This window comes from Arachis duranensis, chromosome 5 (genome assembly GCF_000817695.3).
Source record: "Arachis duranensis cultivar V14167 chromosome 5, aradu.V14167.gnm2.J7QH, whole genome shotgun sequence".
Taxonomy (NCBI): domain Eukaryota; kingdom Viridiplantae; phylum Streptophyta; class Magnoliopsida; order Fabales; family Fabaceae; genus Arachis; species Arachis duranensis.
Genome location: NC_029776.3, coordinates 68,370,622 through 68,380,230, shown reverse-complemented (window position 1 = coordinate 68,380,230; position 9,609 = coordinate 68,370,622).

Here is a 9,609-nt window from a genome sequence, read left to right as displayed (position 1 = left end):
ATATATAAACATTAGTTATGAGTATTTCAGCTTATTTACCCTAAAGAAAAGGGTTTGGGGTGCAGCTTTGGAGGAGAGAGAGGAGAGGGGAAAACCTAATCCTAGTTCCAACTTCAAATCACCATAACTTTTGATCCGGAACTCCGTCTCATTTCCTAACCTTATTCACTTATAATTAATTTTCTCAGCTGCAGTACCAGTCATATCTCAGCCGGTACTGCCGGTCAAAATTTTAGTGCGCATTTTTACACAGAAAACTATGTTTTCCGACTCAGAAAAATCCACTGAGTCCAAATATCATATTTAAATTATCAAATTCGAATTGTTATATTTTCTAACCATATTCGCTCCTATTTAATTTATTATTTAATTAATTACGATTTGATCAGGTTTTACACTAAGTCTAGTCTATCATATTTCTAAAAACCTTAGTTAGCATATTAGTATATATATACAAGAGTTCACCCTTGTTGGAGGACTCTTGCCCACTTTTATGTTTACATTGTATTTTCGAATAGCATGAGTCACTAACCTCCTAAGGTTAAGGACTTAAGGTTAGGAGATTTGCTGAGTTTCATGGATCAATAATATTGTTGTTTTCATTCAATATGTCTGATTCTATTCTCTTATGCAACCTCGTTCTTCATCTAATAAATTGAAGGTGACCCGTGACAATCACCCTTGTTCTACATGGGTTCCGTGCGATTCCTGACCTGGATAGCATTGAACTAAAGCCAGATATTGCATTGCGGATTCCAATAGAGCATCTGAGAAACTTTGGATATATGACATATAATCCCGTTGACTATGGGTGCGTGAGGTTTCTGCAGCGTTAAGGCTAGAGTCAGAGAAGTAGCACTTTCTGATCCAGAAGATCTGCCTTGTTTGTGGTACCTTAAGTAGGATCGTGAAGGGGAGTGGACTGCTTAGAGCTTTATCTTCTACTACAGTGAGAAACCTAGAGGTGACTTGATGAGAGGACATGAGCCATCTCAACGTGGTGGATTGCTATAGTAGAGGAGGTTAACTTGATAAGAGGACATGAGTTAATCACTTACAGCTTCCATTGAAGGAATCAGAAGGTTATTGAAGAAGACAGTAAGAAAAGTTAATCTGGAAAGACAAAGCATCTCCGAAGCCTCAACCATTTTATCACCCTTGAATTCTTATCTATCCAGTAACGTTCTATTTATCCGTTCTATATGCTTTTCATGACAAACTATAATTTCTATCTGCCTAACTAAGATCTGCAAGGTGTCCAGTGCTTGCTCAAACCAACAATCCTCGTAGGATCGACCCTGACTCACCTCAGGTATTATTTGGACGACCCGGTATACTTGCCGGTCTATTTGTGCAAATTCTGCGGAGTCAGTTTTGTGCACCAAGTTTTTGGCACCGTTGCCGGGGATTGTTCAGATTTGACAAACAAACTGATTATCTTGTTGCTTAGATTAGGTATTTTTTAATTTTGTTTAAGTCTTTTATTTTCTTTTTAGAAAAAATCAAAAGTTTTTAAAAAATCTTTGCTTTTCTTTATTGATCTTTATCTTTATTTGAGTCTTTTGTTCTTGTTCCTGTTAAAGTTTCGAATTTTCTTGCTTTATTTTCAAAAAAATTTCAAAAATAGTGTCTTTTGCTTGAGTCTAGTGTCAAATTTTAAGTTTGGTGTCTTTTGTTGTTTCTCTTTTTAAGTTTTCGAAAACTTAGTGTTTTAGATCTAAAAATTTTAAGTTTGGTGTCTTTTGGTTATTTTTCTCTTTCTTCATTAATTCAAAAAAATAAAAAAAGAATATCTTTATTTCAAAAATATTTTCAAAAAATTCAAAAAAATTTTCAAAATTTTAATTTCAAAATTATTATCTTATCTTATCTTAAATTTGAATTTCAAAAATCAAATCTTTTCAAAAACCAAATCTTTTTCAAATCTTTATCTTATCTTGTTTCCAATTCAAAATTCAAATTTCAAATTTCAAAATAAAATCTTTTTCAAAATTTTAAATCTTATCTTACTTTCAAATCTTTCTTAATTAGTTACTTGTTTTCTCTTTCTTTTTTTCAAAACTTTCTAACTGATTATTCTCTCTCCTATTTTTGAAAACTTCCCTTCTATTTTTCTCTCTTCTTTTTCAAAAATCATCCATTTAATTTTCAATTCCTTTTAATTAATTAGTTCTTATTTTTGAATTTAATTAATAAATAAAATAAAAGCAAAAATAATTTAATTCTAGTTTTCCTTTTTACTTCTCAACATCCAACCTCTCCTACCTCTCTTCACTATGAATCTAAATGGGAATGAATAGTTCAGAAGAACTTTGAGGTCCTACATGGCCCCCACTCCTGACTTTAATGGGAGAAGTATTAGTATACCTCCCATTGGAGCAAGTAATTTTGAGCTAAATCCTCAACTCATTATTCTGGTGCAGCAAAACTACCAGTACTCTGGACTTACAGAAGAAGAACCTACTGAGTTTCTGGCAAACGTTTTACAAATTGCTGACACAGTACACACTGAGAGAGTAGATCAGGATGTCTACAGACTGCTTAATGAATGGAAAATTGATGGTATAGAATTTCACTAATGAAAACTCGTTGCAAGTATAGTTTCTAAACCAGTATAGTTTCTAAACCAACAATAATCCTTTCATGCAAAGATTTGGTTATCACAAGTAACAAACCCCTAAAAATATAAATCGAAGTATTTAAACCTCGGGTCGTTCTCCCTAGGAATTACAATAAAGTGTTTTGTTATTGGTTATGAGTTATGTTTGGGGTTTAGATGAGAGACATGAAAGATAAATGGCAAGGAAGTAAACTAATATCTAAAAAGGTCTTGGCAAGGGTTGGTAGTCAAGGATCTCTATCCTAATCACTAGCCACAATATGAGAATTGGCAAGGATCAATCCCATTAAGTCATCCTCTAACTAGTAGTAAAGGAAAGTCAAATGAGCTATATCAATCCTAGTCCATAAGTCCTAACTCTCCACTAATTCAATTAGTGAGAACTAGAGTTAATAGATCCCAATCATCAATTACTTGGATATTAGTAACTCAAGAGTTCCTAAGTTACCTTTCCAAGCCAAAAGCATTAAAATCTACTCTAACATCCAACCAAGCATTTTATCAAACACTTGGAAGGCATAAAAGGAAAGCATAGTAAAATTGCAAGAAAAGTAAATCTTCACTACTCAATTGAAAGGAACTAAACAACAACAAATCAATTGAACAATAAAGGAACATGAAAACATAAATTGCATTAAAGAGAAATAGAAGAACAAAAGTGCATCAACATAAAAGTAGAGAATTACAAGAATTAAATGCTAAACTAGAGAGAAGAGATGTAGAAGAAGAAGAATTACAAATGGAAAAGTAAATCAAAGCATGAAATTAACCTAGATCTAAGAGATCCTAATCTAGATCTAACCTAATCCTAATTCTAGAGGGAAGGAAGAGCTTCTCTCTCTAAAAACTAACTTTCCCTTTAAAACTTAAACTAAAACTAACTAAGACTCTAAGTATTTCATCACTCTTCAATCCTTGGGTTAAATAGCATCAGAAATGAGTTGGATTGGGCCCAAAATGCTTCAGAAATCGCTAGCCACGAGTTGCATTTAGTGAGTCACGTGCCTTCGTCGGCGCATACGTGTACAGTGCGCATACGCATCCCTATACACGTGGCAACTATAGCAAATCTTATATCATTTCGAAGCCCCAGATGTTAGATTTCCAACATAACTAAAACCACATCATGTGGACCTCTGTAGCTCAAGTTATGGTCGATTAAGTGCCAAGAGGTCGGGCTTGACAACTTTGCGATTCCTTCATTTCTTCATGAGTTCTCCATTTCTACATGCTTTTTCCTCATTCCCTCAATTCCAATCTTTGCCTCCGAAACCTGCTGAGGAAGTAGATCATGATGTCTACAGACTGTAACTCTTTCCCTTTGCTGTAAGAGATCAAGCAAAGAGATGGTTGGATAACCAACCCAAATCTAGCTTGAAAACATAGAAACAGCTAGAAGATAAGTTTCTAAATAAATACTTTCCCCCAAGGATGTTGACCCAGTTAAGGCTGGACATCCAAAGCTTCAAGCAAGATAATAATGAATCTCTTCATGATGTCTGGGGGAGGTATAGAAAAATGCTGAAGAAATGCCCCACTGAAATGTTTTTAGAATAGGTGCAGTTGGACATCTTTATTTTGGCCTCACAGGCATGGCCAGGATATCTCTAGACCACTCTGCAGGTGGTTCTATACATATGAGGAAAATAATTGAAGAGGCTCACAAACTTATTGAGTCAGTTTCCATGAATCATCATCTGTAATCAGCCGATGAGACTTCCGTAAAAGGAGAGGTTAAGGTAATATCTACTGAGTCTAACCCTCCCGAACAAAATGACCCATTAACTCAATGGCTACACGCCCTTGCACAGCAATTGCTGGAAGTGCAAGAGGCTCTGCGAGAAACTCAGGCTTCCAACAAGAATGTAGAAGCCCAGTTGAGTCAAACAAGATAGCAATCATCTAAGCAGATAAAAGATGAATGTCAGGCGATCCAACTAAGGAGCGGGAAAATATTGAACACCCAACCTTAAAACAACAGGAAACCAGAGGAAGAAAAGTAGACAGAGAATAACCAGACTGGTGTCCAAGACACCTCTGAGGATGTTGAACGTCCAAAGAGAAATGTAATTGGCGTTCAACGCCAAGAAGGGGTGTTCATCCCTGGTGATGAACGCCCAAAGGGGGCAATACACTTGGCATTGAACGCTCAAAAGGGGACAATGTTCTTGGTATTAAATGGCCAACCAGGGATGGTCAGACACATACAAGTGCTGATAAGACCCTTCCTAAGCAAACTATTAAACCACCTTCCATTTCAGTAGGCATTCAACCTATATCAACTAAAGTTGATGAATTCAGGGGTAAGATGCCATACCCTAAGAAGCTCTGTCAAGCGGAAAAAGATAAACAGTTTGCCCGCTTTGCGGATTATCTCAAGACACTTGAGATCAAGATTCCTTTTCTAGAGGCTCTTGAACAGATACCGTCTTATGCTAAGTTCATGAAAGACATCTTAAGTCATAAGAAGGATTGGAGAGAGGCAGAAACAGTCCTCCTCATTGAAGAGTGTGGTGCAGTAATCCAAAAGGACTTTGATAAACCACTATTTTATGGTTTATCTTGTGCTTAATTGAGTGGTTTTTATCAATTTTTTACCCGCTTATTCATATGATTTGCATGGTTTTACATTCTCCTTCCCGATTTTGTGCTATGACTGAAAATATGCTTCTTTGGCTTTTATTTTCTTTTATTTAAATCCTCTCTTGTTATCATTTGATGCCTTGATATGTGTGTTAAGTGATTTCAGGGATTACAGGGCAAGAATGGCTCAGAGGATGGAAAGGAAGCATGCAAAAGTGGAAGGAATATAAGAAGTTGAAGAAACTGCTAAGCTGTCCAGCCTGACCTCTTCGCATTCAAACGGTCATAACTTGAGCTACAAAGATCCAAATGATGCGGTTCCAGTTGCGTTGGAAAGCTAACATCCAGAGCGCAACGATATATAATTTGCTATAGCTGACCCAAAGTTAAGCGAAACGAACGCGTGGATGACGCGTCCGCATCGCATCTGCGAACTTCAATCCACGCAAAAACGCGTGGATGACGCCTCCGCGTCACTATGTCGTGACCTGTACGGATCAGAAAGCACTGGGAGTGACTTCTGGGCTGTTTTTGACCTAGTTCTCGGCCCAGAAAACATAGATTAGAGGCTGGGAGTGGAGCAGAATCAAATCATTCAATCATTATTCACAATTTTAGGTTTTAGATGTAGTTTTTAGAGAGAGAGGTTCTCTCCTCTCTCTTAGGATTTAGGATTAGGATTCCTCTTAAAGGATTTAGGATTTATTATTATTTCAACTTACAATTTCTTCTGAGCTCCAGATTCAATATTCCTTTATTTTGACTTCTCTTCTACTTTGAGATACTTTAATGCTTTTATTTATTAATGACTTATGTTGCCAAATTGGCTTATGAACTTCTCCATGTTACATTTGATATCTTTATTAATTCAATTTGAGGTATTTCAGAATTATGATTGCTTTCTTTTATTTATATAAATAATTTAGATTTTTCTCTTTTGGCTTTGGTTGAGTCATTGGAGATGGTTGAGTTATCAAACTCATTGTTGATTGAAAATTGGAATTCTTCAAGAATTAATTCGAGTTCCAATAACTCTAGCCTTTCCCAAGGAAAGACTAGGACCTGAGGAATCAAAATTAATTCATCCACTTGACTTACCTTCATAGTTAGAGGTTGACTTAGTGGGAGAAAAATTCAATTCTCATCACAATTGATAAGGATAACTAGGATAGGACTTCCAATTTTCATACCTTGCCAAGAGTTTTATCAGTTATTAATTTATTAATTTCTTGCAATCTATTTCTCTTGCTTAAAACCTTTTTCAAACCTGAACACTATTTTTCCATAACAAATAATAAATCATACTTCCCTGCAATTCCTTGAGAAGACGACCCGAGGTTTGAATACTTCGGTTTATAAATTTATTGGGTTTTGTTACTTGTGACAAGCAAAACATTTGTACGAAGGAATTTTCTGTTGTTTTAGAATTTATACTCACAACGTGACTATATTTTATAAAATTCTTTACTAGCAAAAATCCTAACGTCAAAATGGCACCGTTGCCGGGGAATTGCCAACGTGTGCCTTATTATTGGTTATTGTAAATATTTTCAAAAAAATATATTTTTCTTTTACTTGTTTATTTGTTTTCTCTCTTCCCTCTTATTTTTGATAGCTATTATGAATTCTCACCCCTCTCTCTTTGAGTTTGGTTCTAATTTTGTTGCAAGGAATGGAAGCTATAACAGGACTATGCATCAAGGTCTAAGCAATCAAAGATGGATGGAGCCAAGAGGATCTGATCAACCCTTTAGGCAACAACACCCTCCTAGATACCATGGACGGAGACCATTCTACAATGCATACCAAGCTGATAGATATGGTGGACCACGTTGTAGCTACCAACAAGCCCCACCCTATGCTCAGAGACCATCCTCTCAACATAGCTTCGAACCACCATACTCACAAGCTTCTTTTCGCCATTCGCCACCACATGATCCTTACCTGCCCCAATACCAATCCAATTACTCCCAAGAACCACCACTCCCCTATGCACCATGTCCATATCCATCAAGTCAAGAATCACAGGTTCGCTTCGAAGAATCAGTAAACCAATTTAATGCAACCCTTTATCAACCGGAGCAAGTAATAAATCAATTATCTTCCAGATGTTCAGCCCCTCAACAGACTCCCATGGCTTCATGTGGAGAATCCAATGAAGAACGCAGCACAAAGAAGACGCTAGAAACTCCAGTGGACAACATAGAGCATAATTTCGTACTGGAACAAGTAGAGGACGCTGTCATCGTAGAAAAAGAAGAGTTGGTTGAAAATTTTGGAGATGCTGAACCTCCGCATGAATCTAGAGTTGTGGAGAATTCTGCCAAAGACGTTACAATTGATGCTAAGGAGGATAGTGCACAACCTCCAATGCAAGTATCTTATGAAGAACTGGACGAAGTAACCCAACACACATGTTTTCTTGATGATGATAGTCACCAGTCAAGTCCTCCTAGTAATGAACTTGCATCCGCAAGTGAATTCTTTGAGACAGAAGAATATTTCCCAAGTGAATACGAAGATGATGCAGAGGTCGACTTTTCTCAACCTCCTAATTATGACTCAAGTGATGAGGAAGATATGGAAGACTTTGACCAGGACATGGCTGGAATGGAAAAAGTTTGCAAAGAAGTGGAGGAATTCACAGAAGACCACAAGGGAGTAGAGCTTGCAGAACTACTGGAAACACCTATCCCAAGGCCACTACCACCCAATACAAACCTCAAGTAGGTAAACCCTTAGCTTTTATCTTTACTTTTCCACTTGAATATGGTTTACTTGAAATAGATGGCCAGCTTAGAGCTCTTTGCGGCTTTGAGAGTAAAAGGGAAATGACTCGCACTCAGCGCTGGTATGCAAGATTCAATGAGGTTTCGCACTTCAATTTGAGGTGCAGGAATTGGTGTCAAGCTCAATCGGAAGGATCTCGGAAGCTGTTTGGTCACTGCAGTGAGAATTCAGATTACTTATCACCTGGTTGGAAAAATGCAGATCAAGACAAAGACGGGTGTACAAGTAGAGTTTGGGATCCTGGAATCTATTCTACCATTCAACACTCCGGGAGCCTGCAAGCCTGTTTGAACTCACACAAGGGCTTTACGTACCTTGTTTGGGACCCCGGAAGATGCTGGCATTCCAAACACTGGTGGAGATTTCTGGACGAATTTAAGCACAAGCCACCATAGCAGGAAGCTCATCAAATGTCCAACTTAAGGACTTTAACTAAAAGTGCTAGGTGGGAGACAACCCACCATGGTATGATCGATCCTTTTTCAGTTTTAATTTTAGTCTGTTTTGTTTGTTTTTGGATTTTTATTGAACCTGTAATCATGCATAGCATTCATATTAAGCATTGCATTTTGCATACTGCATTAAAAAAATCGCACGCAACGCGATCGCTTCGTCGACGCGTCTGCGTCATAGGTGCGTTAGGAAGAAAATAAATTGAACAGAGAGTCACGCGAAAGCATGGCTGGAGGCGTGCCTTTGGCACAAATTGATCCACACAACCGCGTCGCTGATACGTCCGTGTCATGTGGGAAAAATGCCTCCCACGCGTCCGCGTCACCCACGTGAACGTGTGCCTCCAAATCGACGTAAAAAGGGTGTATGGCCGAAAGTTGAGCTAGAATTGGGCTGGACGCGTGCTAGAAGCACAAGCCCTGCCACGCGTACGCGTGCCCTACGAGTCCGTGCCATTTTCAAAATTAGGCCATCCACGCGATCGCGTCACCCACACGACCGCGTCACCTAGATTTTTGGCAAAATGCATTTAAACAGAGAGTTGTGCGAACGCGAGGCTGCACTCGCGCCACTAACACAAATCGAGTCATGTGTCCGCGTGCCATACTGGTGCGCGAAATTGTGAACAATACTTTTTCACAACTCTCATAATCCCCAGTAATGGCTCCAACAACGTGGTAGCTCAATACCATGGCATTACACAACTTCGCACAACTAACCAGCAAGTGCACTGGGTCGTCCAAGTAATAAACCTTACGCGAGTAAGGGTCGATCCCACGGAGATTGTTAGTATTGAAGCAAGCTATGGTCATCTTGTAAATCTTAGTCAGGCAAACTCAAGTAGTAATGGTGATGAACGAAAATAACACAAAGGTAAAGATAGAGATACTTATGTAATTCATTGGTAGGAACTTCAGATAAGCGCATGAAGATGCCTTCCCTTCCGTCTCTCTGCTTTCCTACTGTCTTCATCCAATCCTTCTTACTCCTTTCCATGGCAAGCTTAAGCAAGGGTTTCACCGTTGTCAGTGGCTACCTCCCATCCTCTCAGTAAAAGCGATTGCATATGCTCTGTCACAGCACGCAGAATTCAGCTGTCGGTTCTCGGTCAGGACGGAATAGAATCCATCGATTCTTTTGCGTCTGTCACTAACGCCCCGCCT